The sequence below is a fragment of the Trachypithecus francoisi genome, unplaced genomic scaffold (assembly GCF_009764315.1).
Source record: "Trachypithecus francoisi isolate TF-2019V2 unplaced genomic scaffold, Tfra_2.0 Lachesis_group13, whole genome shotgun sequence".
NCBI classification, from domain to species: Eukaryota; Metazoa; Chordata; class Mammalia; order Primates; family Cercopithecidae; genus Trachypithecus; species Trachypithecus francoisi.
Window position 1 is genome coordinate 121,331,132 of NW_022681458.1, and position 16,781 is coordinate 121,347,912.

General features: G+C 47.7%; 1 protein-coding gene and 1 long non-coding RNA gene across 2 annotated transcripts in view; one reads left to right on the plus strand and one right to left on the minus strand.

Annotated features, from left to right (window-relative positions):
- Nucleotides 1–8,430: 8,430 nt before the first annotated feature.
- LOC117095430 lies at nucleotides 8,431–11,453 on the minus strand. The gene is made up of 3 exons (XR_004441982.1): nucleotides 11,236–11,453; nucleotides 10,683–10,770; nucleotides 8,431–9,579 (listed from the first exon to the last, which is right to left on the minus strand). It is a non-coding gene; the product is annotated as an uncharacterized LOC117095430 (long non-coding RNA).
- Nucleotides 11,454–11,848: 395 nt separating this feature from the next.
- The window catches only part of GLI2 (GLI family zinc finger 2), a 260,695-nt gene continuing 255,762 nt past the window's right edge, over nucleotides 11,849–16,781 (plus strand). Inside the window, exon 1 of the mRNA XM_033231787.1 lies at nucleotides 11,849–12,264. The gene's annotated coding sequence lies outside the window, so the exon portion shown is untranslated. The remainder of the gene's footprint in view (nucleotides 12,265–16,781) is intronic.

Sequence of the window (16,781 nt, forward strand, 5' to 3'; positions counted from 1 at the left end):
AGATGAACATTGAGCAGGGTTTTGAAGTCTGCATAGGAGCTCTCCAGTAGAAAAGATGGTGAAGGGCCTTCCAGGGAGAGGCAGCATCAGTTCAAAGGTGTGGGGACAGGGCAATCACAGTGTGCCTCATGAGACAGCAGCACAGGACCCCATGCTAAAGCCCCTTGCATGCCTTCTAAAGAATTTGGAGCAGGGAAGTAACACTTTCAGGTGGAAGTTTAGGTCGCCAGGGTGGGGGAAGGTGATCCTGTGGCCAGGGAAACCAGTGGGCTGTGTACTCCAGAACTCCTTTTTAAAAATCGGATTCACCCATTTTCATTATTTATTTCATTTTTTTAAAATTAAACAAACTTTTACTATTGAAAATTTCACACAGGTCAGGCACAATAAACTGCATAAACGTATCACTCTGAATCAACCATCAGCTCATGGCTGATCTTATTTTATCTCTATCTCCACCACTCACTCCAAGATCATCTGGAAGCCAATCCCAGACATTATATCATTTCACTCATGAATATTTCAGTATGTATGGCTAAAAGATAAGGACTCTTTAAAAAAATAAAACACCCAAATATAGGACTGTCTTTGCTTTTGTGTTGCTGTAGAAGAAAACCTGAGGCTGGGTAATTTATAAGGAAAATAAGTTTATTTGGCTCATGGTTCTGCAGGCTGTACAAGCAGCATGGCACCAGCATCTGCATCTGGTGAGGGCCTCAAGCTGCTTCCACTTATGGTGGAAGGGAAGATAAGCCAGCGTGGACAGAGATCCCATGGTGAGAGAGGAAGCAAGAGAGAGATGGGGAAGGTGCCAAGCTCTTGGGAACTAACAGAAAACACAGTCATTACCTTCAGGAGGGCTCCAAGCCATTCACAAGGGATCTGCCCCCATGACCAAACACCTCCCGCTAGGCATCACCTCCAACACTGAGGATCTAATTGATTTTCTTTCTTTCTTTCTTTCTTCTTTCTTTCTTTCTTTCTTTCTTTCTTTCTTCTTTCTTTCTCTTTCTTTTTTTCTCTTTCTTTCTTTCTTTCTTTCTTCTTTCTCTTTCTTTCTTTCTTTCTTTCCTTCCTTCCTTCCTTCCTTTTTTTCTTTTCCTTTCTTTTTCTTTCTTTCTTCCTTCCTCCTTCCTTCTTCCTTTCCCTTCCCTTCCTTTCCTTCTCTTTCTTTCTTTCCCTCCCTTCCTCCCTTCTTTCTTTGTTTTTAATTTTTCCACTGGCTTTGTTTTCCTATGGGGATTGAATTTCAACATGAGAGTTGGAGGGTCAGATATCCAAACCAAAGCAATGGCCACATCTAAAGAATCAACGATAATTCCTTATTATTGACAACCCTCCAGTCAGGGTACAAATTGCCCTATTGCCTTACACTTTTTTTTCTCTTCAGTTCATTTAGTTTAAATGAGATTCATCAATGCAATTGGTTGTTATGTCTTTTAAATCTCTAAATTTTTAGCTTTGCCTCCAACTGCTTTTTATACCCTTGAAATTTATTTATTGAGGAAACTGTACTGTGTCTCTGTGGTAGTGTTTAACACGTTCCTCTATCCCTTAAACTTCTACTAAACTGCAGTTAGATTAAAAGGCTCCATAGGATGACCAGAAACAAGTTTGCTTTTTTTCAACAATCATACTTCACAGGTGTGCCATCTCCTTCCATCAGGAGATTCACAGGTCCCTGTTTGGGGGGTACTGGCAGCCCAGATCCATCAAGCCATTAGGAGTTGCAAAATGTCTGATCCTGTCATTCCCTCCTCATTTATTAACTAGAATACTTCTTCTAAAAGAAGAAACTTACCTTTATCAACTATTTGGTTACTCTGAGGTACAGTTAGTAGAGGAAAATCAAGACAAACATTTGATTTTTCCACTTTATTTCTTACTTACCAAATCATGATAGCATCCTCTAAGACAACATTATGCAACAGAAATATAATGCCAGCCACATACATAATTTAAAACTTTCTAGTTGCCTTATGAAAAAATGAAAAACAGCTGAAATTAATTTTAGTTATATATATATATATATATTTTGAGACAGAATCTCACTCTGTTGCCCAGGATGGAGTGCAGTGGCACGATCTTGGCTCACTGCAAGCTCCACCTCCCAGGTTCACGCCATTCTCCTGCCTCAGCCTCCCAAGTAGCTGGGACTACAGGCACCCGCCACCACGCCTGGCTAATTTTTTGTATTTTTAGTAGAGGCAGAGTTTCACCGTGTTAGCCAGGATGGTGTGATTTCCTGACCTCGTGATCTGTCCACCTTGGCCTCCCAAAGTGCTGGGATTACAGGTGTGAGCCACTGCGCCCGGCCAATGATATATTTTTAACCCAGTATTTCCAAAATACTATCATTCTAATGTGTAGTCAACATAAAAAATGCAATTTTCCATCTTTTTTTGTATCCAACCTTCAAAATCTAGTGTGTATTTTACACTCAATTCAGATCTTAAATGCTCATCAGAAATAGTTGACTTGCATTCAGATTTCACAAAATTTATAGTGGAAAATGTAAAGTCATATACCCAGGTTATTCCAAACCCACTTAAAAGATTTTCTTTTACATTTAAAGTTTTAAATGTGGTTCTTCAGTTGGGCTAGCCACATTTGAAGGGCTCAGTAGTCATGCATGGCTAGAGGATAATGAACAGCACAGATCCAAGGAAACCACTGGGAAGAACTTTTTTCCAAGTGGCTTTCTATGTGCATGGATCTAAAGACATGCAATATGTATCAATCCATTGCCAAACTCATGTGTCCTACATGTGGTCAGGGAAGCCTCTTTAATTGGCCCTGAATCCTCTGACACAACTCTAGTTGTCTTTGACAGCTGCCTTCCTTTATGGTATGACAGTATCAGGTTTTGTCTTAGTCACCTCTGGCTGCTGTAACAAAAAACCACAGGATAGTGGCTTAAACAACAGAAATGTATTTCTCACCATTCTAGAGCTGGGAGGTGCAAGATCCAGGTACCAGCAGATGTGTTTCCTGCTGAGGCCCCCTTCCTGGCTTGTACACAGCAGCCTTCTTGTTGTGTGTGCATATGGCCTTTCCTCAGTGCTTATGCATGGAGAGAGATGGAGAAAGGGAGCAGGAAGAGAGAGGGAGAGATAAAATCTCTTGGTTTTCTAATAAGGGCACTAATCCCATCATGAATCCCTCATCTAAACCTAATTACCTCTCAAACCTCCATTACCAAATAATGTCACATTGTGGGTTAGCGCTTTAACACATAAATCTTGCGGGGGACACAGACGTGGGTACATAGCAGGCTCCTCTAGGTTTCTTCCCAAACCTAGAATCAATCATTTCTCCAAGGAGCTCTGGTTCTTTATAGTGAGAAATGGCATTTAGAAACCAAATCTAGACTCTCAGGGTGCTCATCGCTATTGGGTTGATCATTGTTTTTAAGACTTTCAGTGGACAGGGCTAAGAAAAATAACTTTTAAAAAAGATAAAATACTCATGAGTTCATAATGATGTTTCCAATTCAAATTTAGAACCATAGAGTTTAACTTTATTAACTTTACTTCTCTATCCCCTTTCTCCTGTGCTGAACAATTTTAATTCTTCATCATACTAACATAACTACTAATTTGCATTATTTCATACTATACATTCTTTAGCTGAGAACAATATCAACACTCTACCAACAATGTAATTACTGAAAACAGTTTGGTTCCCTCCCAACAAGTTCTTTTTGTCCTAAAAGCATATCCACAGGAATGTGCAGTCAAATTATTACGTCTCAAAGTCACATAGAATTTTTGTCCCTTTGTATCTACTAACTAGACACATATTTATGCTCATTTGTTTCATTTTATTTTCACTTTTGGGGATTACTTTTTAAAAATTAATCCTAATACTTTTATAAAATAAAAATAATATATTGCCCTTATACTACAAAAAATAAAATTTTAGTATTATAATCATGTAATTATTTTCACGGTTCTGAAGTCAAGTCTAAAAACCCAAGATATATTCAAAGAAGTCTAGCTTCCATTTCTGTTCCTTCCATTTTATTCTCTCACTGCCCCCATAGATAATTTTAAAACATTCTATGGTTTATCTACTTAAGAATATAAAAAAAATCCTATGTGTATAAACAGTAGTATATGGCCAGGCACAGTGGCTCATACCTGTAATCCCAGTACATTAGGAGCACAAGATAACAGGATTGCTTGAGTCTAGGAATTTGAGACCAGCCTGGGTAACAAAGAGAGACCTCATCTCTACAATAAATTTAAAAATTAGCCTGGCATGGTGACATGCCTATAGGCCTAGCTACTCAGGAGGCTGAGGCAGGAAGATTGCTTGAGCCCAGGAGGTCAAAGCTACAAGTGAGCCAAGACTGCACCACTACACTCCAGCCTGGGCCATAGAGCAAGGCCCCATTTTTTAAAAAAAGCACTAATATACTATATACTTTACCCCACCTTACTTCTTTCACTTAACAATACATATAAAGATATTTTCTCAGGCCGGGCGCGGTGGCTCAAGCCTGTAATCCCAGCACTTTGGGAGGCCGAGACGGGCGGATCACGAGGTCAGGAGATCGAGACCATCCTGGCTAATACGGTGAAACCCCATCTCTACTAAAAAATACAAAAAACTAGCCGGGCGACGAGGTGGGCGCCTGTAGTCCCAGCTACTCGGGAGGCTGAGACAGGAGAATGGTGTGAACCCGGGAGGCGGAGCTTGCAGTGAGCTGAGAGCCGGCCACTGCACTCCAGCCTGGGCGGCAGAGCAACACTCCATCTCAAAAAAAAAAAAAAAAAGATATTTTCTCCTTTCCTTATATAGCTGTATAATATTCCAGTGTGAAGATATACTATACTATAACTATATAGCACTTATAGTTCAATGTATCCTCACATGAAGATATTTGGGTTGTTTCTAGTTTTTTGATATTATGTGTTTCAGTAATGTGTTATCATTTTTCTCATATAGGTTTTGGACTTCTTTTTAACGAGTCTAGTTAGTTTACACTTCCATTCTCTTTGCTATCATAATTGGGATCTTCTATTTTATCTTCTAATTGGTTTTACTTATTAATATAAAAACCTTTGATTTATACGTTAATTTTAAGGGAGAACACTTGCTATCCAATACACTCATGTGGGCTAGCCTTAGCTGCAGAACAACTTCTGCCTTTCTGAACCAATTTTCTGCCTCTACTTTGCTATCTGGGACTCTTCCAGCTCTCTCTCTCCTTCTTTACCTTATTCAAAAGACAGTGAGAACTTGCCTCTCCCCATTTGATTCCTAGCAGAACAAAGCTCACCAAGTAACACAGACACAAAGCAAACCTCTGACACTGAACATTTAAAGACAAGTTGAAATGCTGATAAAATAATGAACAACAGAGGAGGTGCTGAAGGAGAAAAATTATCTATATAAATTTGGGGGAGGCTCGGATTTAAATGGTTTTAGTGAAGTCCTCCAGTGACTTCCATATTATCTTCTTTCTGTTGGAGACGAGTGGAGAAGATGGAACCCAAGTGGGAGTATTCGAAACGGACCATCTCCCACGATGCCTCTTCATTGCTCCCTCCTAAGAGAGGTGACTCACTTACATGCAATTTGATATATCGCAAATGGGCAGGGAGTGGCTATCCTTAGTTCCATGTGGTGGCCAGTCTAGTACCTTATACCTATTCCATCATGTTTTCAGTAGATGTTTTGAATTATTCATTTTTCAATTGTCTTGAAGTAGTATCTGTCATTATCATGTGGTAGTGAGGACTGTTGATATTTCTTAGAATCATTAGTGGCTGTGAGAGGAGGCTATCTTCTTCAGTTTTGTTAAGAAACCCATTGTATCTTGAGAACAGTTCTTGGCATCTGGATCTCTGAGCCCTGCTGATTTTGCTGCCTCCCTTCCCCAGGACACCTGCAGCAGTGTCCTCTGGCTCACTTCCCTAGTCCCTCCCACTTCTAATCTCCCCTCATGGCCCTTCACTCTGGGCTGACAGAAGGGCCTGTAGGAGTATTACCCAGTCAGGGGATTACAGGGTAGAGGACACCGTAGTTTGTTTGTTTATTTATTTATTTATTTATTTATTTATTTATTTTGAGACAGAGTTTCACTCTTGTTGCCCAGGCTGGAGTGCAATGGCGCGATCTTGGCTCACCACAACCTCTGCCTCCCGGGTCCTGGTTCAAGCAGTCCTCCTGCCTCGGCCTCCTGAGTAGCTGGGATTACAGGCATGCGCCACCACACCCAGCTAATTTTTGTATTTTTAGTAGAGATGGGGTTTCACCATGTTGGCCAGGCTGGTCTCGAACTCCTGACCTCGTGATCCGCCTGCCTCAGGCCTCTCAAAGTGCTGGGATTACAGGCATGAGCTCCCGTGCCTGGCTGATCTTTTTATTTCTAAAGTGCAAAGCACATAATAGGATCTCAACACAGATGGTTAAGTGAAATGAATGAATGCATGGATGCATGCATGAGTTCATTAGCCAAAGAGTTCTGGCACATCTGCACTTGACTGTCTCCCAGCTGTGTCCTCTAGGGCAATCCTGAAGAGGAAAGAGGTTTTGCCAGTTGCTTCTGTGGTGGGGTGGGGGGGGGTCCCTAACATCTTCCAAGTTTGTACAACTTCTTGTGTGTATCTCTACATTGCTTTACTCCACAAAGTTGTCTGTGAAAGGGTTGAAAATTCAGGTTGCAAATGAGAAATGCTTGTTGGTGTTTGGCCCTCCTGGCATCCTCCCTTTGTGTAACTGTCCCCGTAGCAGTGCCCCCGCAGGTGGCATCATTTTTCTTACTCCTTTAGAAGCCTACTCTTTGGAAAAGGTCTTGTAAATGTCCTCACAGTGGTAAGTAGTATTACCCGAAAGGTTCTGGGTTACCCTTCCCAGATGTACTTGCACTGTGATAACAGACATAGCCTGAGACTAGTGGCTCCAGACTCTGCAGTCTGTGGGAGGTGGAGTGGAGGGTGAGGTTGAGGGCCATCTCAGGAGCCTGAAAGGACAGCAGAAGGACAGGATCCACGCTGGGGACTGGTCCTTATCTGTTGTATGGACACCCTCCCTGCCACTCCTCTCTGGCTACTGAGTGGCTGTTTAGTCCACCCTATCCAGGTGGGAACTGGCCACCCAGCCCTCTCCTCACTTAGTGCACCATTTCGTGTCCTTTAATCATGGCCAAATCTCTGTATCTCTTGAGAGTTTAGATTCCTTAAGGGTAGGGATTGGGTCTCTTGATTCTTTCTAGTCCTCCTAAGTGCTTGCTATGAGGCTGCAACAGTCTGAATGTTCACATCCCCATGGACTTGGGGGCATGTCCACGGAATTCATACATTGAAACAATCCCCAGTGCAATGGTATTAAGAGGCGGGGCCTTTAGGAGGTGATTAGCTCACGAGGGCAGCGCCTTCATGTATGGGATTAGTATCCTCACAAAAGAAGGTGCTTGTTCACCCCTTCTGCCACGTGATGACTCACAAGAAGGTGCTATCTATGAAGCAGGGCAATCCCTCACCAGACACTCTGCTGGCACCTTGATCTTGGACTTTCCAGACTCTAGAACTGTGAGTAGTAAATTTCTGTCATTTATTATTATTATTATTATTTTGAGACGGAGTCTCGCTCTGTCACCCAGACTGGAGTGCAATGGCGCGATCTTGGCTCACTGCAAGCTCCGCCTCCCAGGTTCACGCCATTCTCCTGCCTCAGCCTCCCGAGTAGCTGGGACTATAGGCGCCCGCCACCATGCCTGGCTAATTTTTTGTATTTTTAGTAGAGACGGGGTTTCACCGTGTTAGCCAGGATGGTCTCCATCTCCTGACCTCGTGATCCTCCCATCTCAGCCTCCCAAAGTGCTGGGATTACAGGTGTGAGCCACCGTGCCCAGCCAATTTCTGTCATTTATAAATTACCCAGTCTAGGGTTATAGCAGCCTGAGTGAATGAAGACACAGGCTTTGTAGCCAAACCATGAAGCAGTACACCTATCTCAGAGCCTATCTAGTCTTCCATAGGTCTCCAGTTAGCCATATGTAGCAGACTGTGTTTTCCAAAAATAGCCACAGCAGCCTTTCTGCTCCCAGGTGCTTTTTCAGAATCGTGCCACTCCCCATCAAGAGGTGGAATCTGGCTGGGTGTGGTGGCTCACGCCTGTAATCCCAGCACTTTGGGAGGCCGAGACAAGTGGATCACTTGAGGTCAGGAGTTCGAGACTAGCCTGGCCAATATAGTGAAACCCCATCTCTACTAAAAAATTCAAAAATTAGCCAGGCATGGTGGTGCACGCCTGTAATCCCAGCTACTCAGGAGGCTGAGGCAGGAGAATCCCTTGGACCCCAGTGGCAGAGGTTGCACTGAGCCGAGATGGTGCCACTGCACTCTAGCCTGGGCAACAGAGCAAGACTCCATCTCAAAAAAAGAAAAAGAAAAGAAAAGAAATGGAGTCTATTTTCCCTCCCCTTAACTTAGGCAGCTCTCTGTGTCTGCCCTGATGAATACAGTGCAGCTGAAGTGATATGGCGTGACTGCCGAAGTTTCATAGAAGACCAAAGGCCTTCTGCCCGGCTGATTCTTGTTAAGCTCACCCTGCGTATTAGTTACCACCGTGCTATGAATGACCCCAACTATTCTGAGTAAAGAGACCACATGGAGAGGTGCATGGAAAGGAACTGAGGCCCCCCCACCAGCCAAGAGTCGGCACAGACCACCAGGCAGGGGAGCCAGAGTCTTCAGAGGATCCCAGCCCCAGCCCTGAAGCTTTCCAGTGGAGGTCTGACACTGTGGAGCAGAGACAAACTGTCCCTGTTATACCTCGTTCAAAATCCTGATGTGCAGGAGCCGCAAACATAAGAAAAGATTTTCCTTCTATTGAGTTTGGGGGTGATTTGTTTTATGACTCTAGTCACTAGAACACTGGGAAATAAGGAAGAAGCTGCTTCTTTGTGGGCCTGGTTTTTCTCGTCATTCAGGTCCATTTTGCAGAAAGGGAGAAGAAAGAACTGGTACACTCCACTTCCCCTTCTCCTAGTCCATCCTCCCTCATTCCTCATTCCTTCTTATCAGTGCAACCTCATTCCCCCAGGAAAGCCTTCTCTTTCTCTGTACCACTCCCCTCCCCAAGCTCACCTCCCAGCTTGCTCAGGTCTCCAATCACCGGCTCCCACAGCACGCTGGATTTTCCTTTACCCAGTTTGTGATTATATGTTTGTTTGTGGTTATTAATGAAACATACGCTCCCCAAGGGGAAAGATCTTATAGGTCTTGCTCACTGTGGTGTCGAGCCACTTAGCACAGTGCCTGGTACTGATTGAGTGAACCAGACGGGTCAAAGGTCATACACTTAGTACTAGATCTGGGACTAGGACCTGGTGGCCCAGCGCTCAGTCGAAGGCTTCCCTGGCCACACCAGTTTGCCTCCACTCCAAACCTTCTGCTGCTTTTTTCAGCGCCCAAACTTCTGACCATCTAGAGATTCAGGCACGGTGTCTACAGAGTTCTCCTCCAACCAAAAACATTCTCTCTTCATCTCCCCAGCCATCTTCTTGCCAAAATAAGCCAGGAAAGGTTATGTGAGTGTCTGGAGTCTAGCAGGAGTTGAGCTGGTCTGAGAAGGAAAACAGAGAAGAAGGAAATATTCTAAAACGTCGATTTGTTTAAACTTCTTCACAAACTTTACAACACAAGGAAATCAACAAAGACAAGCTCGTAATGAAGTAATCAGCCAACGTGGCTAATATTCTAGCAACGAGAAATGATTCCCTACATGTCATGGGGCAGATATGAACAGGGTCATTAAAATATGGCCAAGGAAGGGAGGGACAGTTTACTTTTTCTGTCTCCTTAGAGTCTGTGTTCTGAAAGCTCAGCAGGAATTTAAACAAATAGCACAGAGGAATGGTGAATCTGATCATACTTAAAGAAAAATCCCCTTTCAAACTTCTCTTTAAATCATTGGCTTCTGCAAGTTTCGCTTTTTAAAAATGCTGCCGACTTTTTTCCCCAAAAACAAAATTAGCATCAAATTGTTCTAACATTTTTCTGCATTTTTTTTTTCTCTAGGTCAAGAAGAAATTGTTGCTCCATCATACAAGTGAATGTCAGGAGGAGAAAGGAAGATCTTAAGGAATGAAGTTCTAATGCATCCTCTTTGATTAAAAAGTGAAAGAATAAAGTTAGCAGAGGATAAAAGGTATATGGAGAGAGCTACCCACGAAAAGCGTTGCACTGGTGAAAACTGGCCTGTGTAGGTAGGTCATATCCGCTCAGGAAGGGTAGCATTTGGTCCCTTGCATTTCAAATAAAATGCAATTTTAGGAACAGGGGCTGAAGCGAGAGATGCTTCCACCCACCTGAACAGGGCAATTTTTAAAAATTTAACTTAATTAATTATTTTTTTGGAGACAGAGTCTCGCTCCATCACCCAGGCTGGAGTGCAGTGGCGCCATCTTGGCTCACTGCAACCTTCGCTTCCCGGGTTTGAGAGATTCTCCTGCCTCAGCCTCCCAAGTAGCTGGGATTACAGGCGCGTGCCACTATGTCTGGCTAATTTTTTGTATTTTTAGTAGAGACGGGGTTTCATCATGTTGGTCAGGCTGGTCTTGAACTCCTGACCTCAGGTGATCCCCCTGCCTCGGCCTCCCAAAGTGCTGGGATTCCAGGCGTAAGCCATCGCGCCCGGGCCTACAGGGCAAATTTAACTGAACTTACAGTACAACCACCTGAAGCTTTGGGAGGATGGCAGAGTGCTCTGACCTTAGACAAATTACTTCACTTTTTAAAGCCTCAGTCTTCCCACCTGTAAAAACACAAGAAGAGAACCTTCCTTACAGAGCTGTGAAAATCCAGTAATACAAAGAAAATATAACATCACCTGGCACTTGGTAGAGTGTTCTACAAACGTTAGGAAGACAAAAACCCGAAATTCCCCCCTAAGACCCTCTTTGGGTGAGACCCCGGGGCCCTGGAGAGGGTGGCAGGCCTGGGGGTGTGGGGAGGACAATTTAGCCAGCTGCCCCCAATGCTCCTCCAAGCCTGGCGGCCCAGTTCCCGGCTGTGGTGTGGCTTGAGGGCCCAGGGCTCCTCACCGAGTTTGCTTAAGCAAGTTCTTTCACACACAGCCCCACATACAGTTTGGCTAGAAAATTCAATGAGGAGTTTTTTTCTTCCTTCTTTCTCTGTTGTTGTTGGGTTCTGATTACTTCCATCTGGCTTCAGCGGCTCGAGTGGAGTCTTTAAAACACAAAACACAACAAAAACCCACCCTGCAAGACACATGCACCAAACCTAGAAGGCTGCTTCGCTTCTCGCCAGCGTGGGCTCAGATGGCGACGAGTGCTAGCCGCGGCGGGGGGCGCTTCAGGACCCCCGGCACCTGCGCTCGCTGCCCGCGGGAAGAGGGTCCGCTTGGACCCAGCCACCGCGTCCCATCCCTGGCGTCCCCGGCTTCCGCGCCAGCGCCCAGAGAAGCGGGCGCCCTGGGAACAGCGACCCAGGCATCTCCCCGTGGAGGGAAGTGGGAGGTGGGGAGGGCGGGGGATTTCAGAGATTGAAAACAGAGCAGCCCTTGCGCCTCAGCCCCGGAGCTCATCTGACTTGAGTTAGCGACACCCCCGACCCCCCACCTCGTCGTCTAAAAAAAAGTGTCGGAGATTGGCGCGTCCTCTGGTTCCTTTCTCGAACTTTCCTTGTAGGTGCGTTTTCTTTCCTTGGTGCTGGTTGGGGAGAGTCCCTGTGATCCCCCTTTCCCCTCCCCCGCCCCGGGCGGCGTTCGGGTCCCCGTGCGTCCCCCGGCACGGAGCGGGCGGGCGGGCTGGCGGGTTCGCGCGGCCCTGGTGTGCCCGCACCGTGCGCGCGGGGGCGCTGCGCCGTCCGGCGGCGCTGACGGATTGCGGGAGTGCCGGCGCTCGCCAGCCGAGGCAGCACGGCTCCGCGGACTTTTTTTCAAACTCCCATCAATGAGACTTCGAGGAGGAGCAGGCGGCGGCGGCGGCGACTGCGGGCGCGGAGGAAGGCCAGGAGCCGCGGGAGGAGCCGGAGGAAAGAGCGCGGGCCGCGCTGCGCGCCGGTGCCTCGGAGAGCCGCCTGCTCGCCGGCGGTAGGGGCTGAGCGGCGCCCGCCCGCCTCTCGGTCCCCTCTTTCCTGGCTCGCCCCGCCCCGGCTGGCCGGAGCCCCGACACAAGGCAGCCAGCCGAGGGTCGCCGCGCCAGCCAAGGTGGGATGGGGGCCCACAGCCACCGCCCGGCGCCCGAGAGGCCACCTGCGTGCTAGAGGCAAACTTTTGTCTCCCTCGGTAAAGTTACATTGGTCTTCTTTTACTTGCTTTTCGTGGCGAAGCGCCTCCCACCTCGGCCAAGCGCGGGCCCACTGGGATGCTGTGCCGTCTCGGAGGGTCCCTCGGCCGGGCACCCGCGCCTCGGCCTTGGGATTGGGGCACTGGGCTTCGGGGGACTCGAGGTTATTGGGCGCAACCCTGCTTGGGGCTCTGGACAAGCAGCGCGGGGACGTAAGGAGGGTCCTGGGGCTTGGAGCTCGTGGTCTGGGGTCGATGTTGCACCCCCTCCCTACCTGGGGGAGAGCGCCACTCTTCTCGGGGTGCACAGCGGCCCGGCCTTCGCGCGCCAGCCGGGGGCTGTTTTTTCAGGGGTTGGAGGATGGGATCGGAGGCTGGGATGCTCCGAAGCTGGCGTAGGTGGGCATGGGAGCGTGTCTGCGGGCGTGCTGAGTGCTGAGGGGCTGCAGCCAGCCACTTGAGAACTTCGAACTCCACTTCTCCGCGCTGCGCGTCCCGAAGCCCTGCCTTTCTTTCTTCCTTCCTCACTCCTTCCTCCCCTTCGCTGGGCCCGGCCGCCCCCTCCCCCTCCGCTGGGCTCTCCTCCTCGGCACCCCCCTCCTTTGCCTCTCTCCTCCTCCTCTCTTGCCCTCGGCCCTGAGATCCGCTTGACTTCCCAAAGGGATCCGCACGTAATCCTTTGCCGGGTCCTCCGGTTCCCCCACACCACCTCACTTTCGTCCCTGCCCCCCTACTCATCGTCTCCCCCCACCCCCGACAATCTCTCAACAAGTATATTTGCTGAGGAATTTGAAAAATCCACTACTGCAACTTGATCTGTATGTGATGGATGGGGAGAGGCGCGGAGAGAGTTGGGCGCCAATCCTATTAAGGGTTTAGAGAGGGGAGCCTTTTCCCCGGACGGGGCGGGGGCGGGGAGCTGGGAGGGAGCGTGTGCTTGCGTGTGTGAGTGTGAGTGCGCCCGCCGCTCCGGGGAGCTGGGAGTCCACCCAGCTCGGCGCCTTTCAGCCCGGCGGTAACTGCTGGCATTTCCTAGGAAACCCGACTTTTACCGCGTGGGGAGCTAGGGATGGAGCCTGTGCGCCTCACCCTGGGTGATCGGTCGCTGAGGCTCTCGGGGACCTCGAGCCCCCCACGCAGGGTGCCTCTCTCCACTACCTTCTCTTTTGTGTAATTGTTCTGTGGCTCCTAGAGTTGATCCCAGCTGGAAAAGTAGACCTGTCCCTAGTGTCTGGTCCCGCGCCCTGGAATCTTGTAGGCGCCCCTCTGTCCCCTAGCCCGGGCATCTCGCTCGATGCGCGATCTCTGGCACGGGCTTTGCAGCTCGGTGGCCGCAGCGGTGTCCCGGGCCCCTCTCCGCCGCCCTTGCCCGGCGTGTGAAGGTTTAATCCCGACAGCTTCAGATAAAGGGAGCAGTTGTAAAACGCTCATAGGCTGTTTGCAGATGAGGCTCTGGGGGATGTAGGAGAATTTGAAAGTAAACGTTTCCTTCGCAAGCGGCATAAAATAGTGTTTAAACAAATATTGTATTGGCATGCTCAGGGGGCTCGGTGCCAAAAAGTAAAGTAAATAAACTGTGAAATCCAAAATATACAGCGGGGAAAGCGGAGGAATAGGCGGGTTTGTCACAGGCCTCCCTGATGAGACCAGTTTGTTCCAGCCACCTCACCTGCCAGCCTTCTCTCCGCCCATTTCCTTACCTTGCTGGGAGTTCCCTTGGCTGGGTTTCCCTGTGTCTGGGGGCAGGCCCTCCCTGGGGCCTGGGAGCGGCTTTGCAGTTGCTTGTTTAGGGGGACGCTCACGGTGTGGCTACCTGGGCCAGACTCTGCAGGGAGGGGAGGACACCCTGGCTATGCCTGGCTTCTTTGAGTTTGGAGGCTCTTTATTTAGGCTTTTCCCAGCTTCTGGTCTGTCCTGGGGCAGTCATTCTAGAATGTGGAATCCAGATCCATCAGGGGCCTTCTCTTCTTTTTGACTATGCTTCTTGTGCCTCTTTCTTCATCGTTCTTGCTTTTGTTTTCCTAGACTTGCCGCTTCTCTCTTGAGGGTTACAGGAAATTGTGGAGATGTTTTCCCTGGGATTCAAATTCCACTCAAACCCAGCCATATGGAAAGTTGTCGCTTGTCTGATGAGTTTAAAGTTAATTATATTTGGTAAGATTTAGGGTGGTTTTATTTTCCCCTCTGCTTCGAGATATATGCCAGTTTCATGAAATTATTTCGTGATTTTAGGGGGATTTAAGCTAATAAAGGGAAGATCCTACATTTGAAAGAGCCCAACTGCCTCGTGGCTTCCTTGAAGCTTGTGTGGAGTTAGTGAGGCCCCTGTGGCCAGGCAGCCTTGGAGTGGAGTGCCACTTCACTGTCTCAGGGATGCTCTGGTCCACTGGTGGAGAGAGCACTGAATGGAGAGTCAATCTTTTGAGTTGCTTGGTCAGAAGAGGGGGCCACAGGGCTACTGGTCAGCAGCTCATTGCCTAGCTGTGGGGTTCTTGGGGGCTGTGTACTGTAGCTGGCTTGTTTGCACTGCAGACTGAAAAATACACAAATACTTCACGCTTTTTGTACTCCCACAAGTGCCCTGTACACAGTGCAGCCCCTGGGGCTGGATTAGCAAACCAGGGATTCAGCAGGCAGGCAGACAAAATTGGATATTTGCCTAATAAACACCCTTCTTCCATCGTCCCCCACCCCCGCCCCGGGGGTACTCCAGGGGAGAACTTCACTCCACAGATGCCAGCAGTTCCCTTTAAATGGGAGTAGGAGGTTGTCATGCGCACTTTGAAAGCCTGTGTGACCCCCTCACACCCAGCTGCCTTGTTAAAGCCTAGAATCGGAGTCCTACATCCTTGTGTACTCTCTGGGTAGGGCAGCTGGCCTTTTCCTTGGGAAAGTGTGTTTAGCCCGGCTTCGTTTCATCTGCATGGCGCTTGCTGCAGGGAGGTGGAGCAAACCAGCCTTGTTTCTTAGAGGCTGTGGGGAAGAGAAAGGGTTTCTACCTGGGCCAGTGCCTGTTTCCTAGTGGACAAGGGGCAGCCAGGCCAGGTGGACCTCGCTGTGGACAGCTGCAGCTGTTCCCGCTGGGCCAGGGCCCTTTGAAAAGGAACCCGGGGGAGCACTTCCCTCCTTTCTTCTTTTCACTAAGTGTCAGAGGCATGGACAAGTGAAACACGTGAAGAATGCCAAAGAGAAAAACAGTGTTCTCAGATTCCAGAAAATTCAGAGGCAAAATAGGTGACTGTACCAAACACCAGAATGTACAGCAATTTCGGTTGCTCCTGAAATTGCTCCTGCACTTCTAAAGAAATCGGGGAGGAAAAACTGCTCTCTGTTTCCTCAGGCTTGTTTAACAGATTTGAGAAAGGGTCATCCCACATGGATGTTTGAGAGTGTCCTTTGAAAAAGAATAGCACCTTCAACACTTTTCTGGTTTTCAAATAAACACACAACACCAGATTCAACATTAATCATTTTCTCTAAAATTAATTTGAGGGTTTGCTGTGGAATATCAATAATTTAAAAAAAAATCGTTGATTTTTTTTTTGGTTTAAAGGATGACAAAAGCATCCTTAACCTACAAAACTGTATTTAAAACCTGGGAAAATGCACAGATGATAACAGTATACTTTCTGCACATTTAATATCTTATTTTCCCCCAATTCTTTCATCAGCACAGTAATTCTCAATAATCCTGTTTGTGTTGTTTCTGGTTTCTTAAAAAATATACACATGGGGGAAAGTAACTCATTTAAGATGTGACCAAAGAGTACTTATTAAACTGTTTTGGGGATTTGGGTTTAAATTGAATAATGTTTTGTGTGTGTGCTTGCACATGTGTGTTGTTTAAAAAAAAAAAAAGGTTGCTGGGAAGTGTGTTTTAACTGTGAGTGCCGGGTTTCAGCTATTAGCATAAGAAAAAGTTTTAGTGCGTTTGCCATTGTCTTGAATGAAGAGTTCAGCAAAGGGAAGGAAAGCCGCAAAAGGGTGATGGTCCATTGAGATTCTTCAGCAGCCCCGAGCTCGTCATCTGCCTCTGAAATCTGTGATCGGATATCACTTTTATCTCGCTTTTCCATTCTCTAGCCTTTTTCACACGTTCACTTTTGTCAAGGTTTATTGATTATGTTTTCTTCTCTACAAATCTGTGGAAAATTTAATGAACCAAAAACAGCAGTGAAATAAAGGGGACTTTTTATTCATTAGCACGGGATTGGGACTGATTCCCCTCTTTGGGCAGCCGAGGGCCCCGGGCCTCCTGCAGGCAGCTAGAGGGAGGAGGGAAGGTGGCCTGGCTGCAGGCTGAGGCGGGGACTCCACAGGCCTGTGGCCTCCAGGCTGAGCAGCACGAGCGCAGCCCTGCACTCCTGTCCCAAGTGAACTCTGAAAGCTTGTCCGCGATGGCTGTGCTGGTTGAGCCTGTATGCAACCACGCCGCAGCCCCCACCCGCCATGTCCTCCTGGATCCTGGCTCAGTGGACTCGGGGGAGGTGGGAAGGGGGGTGTTGTTTGTATTTCCC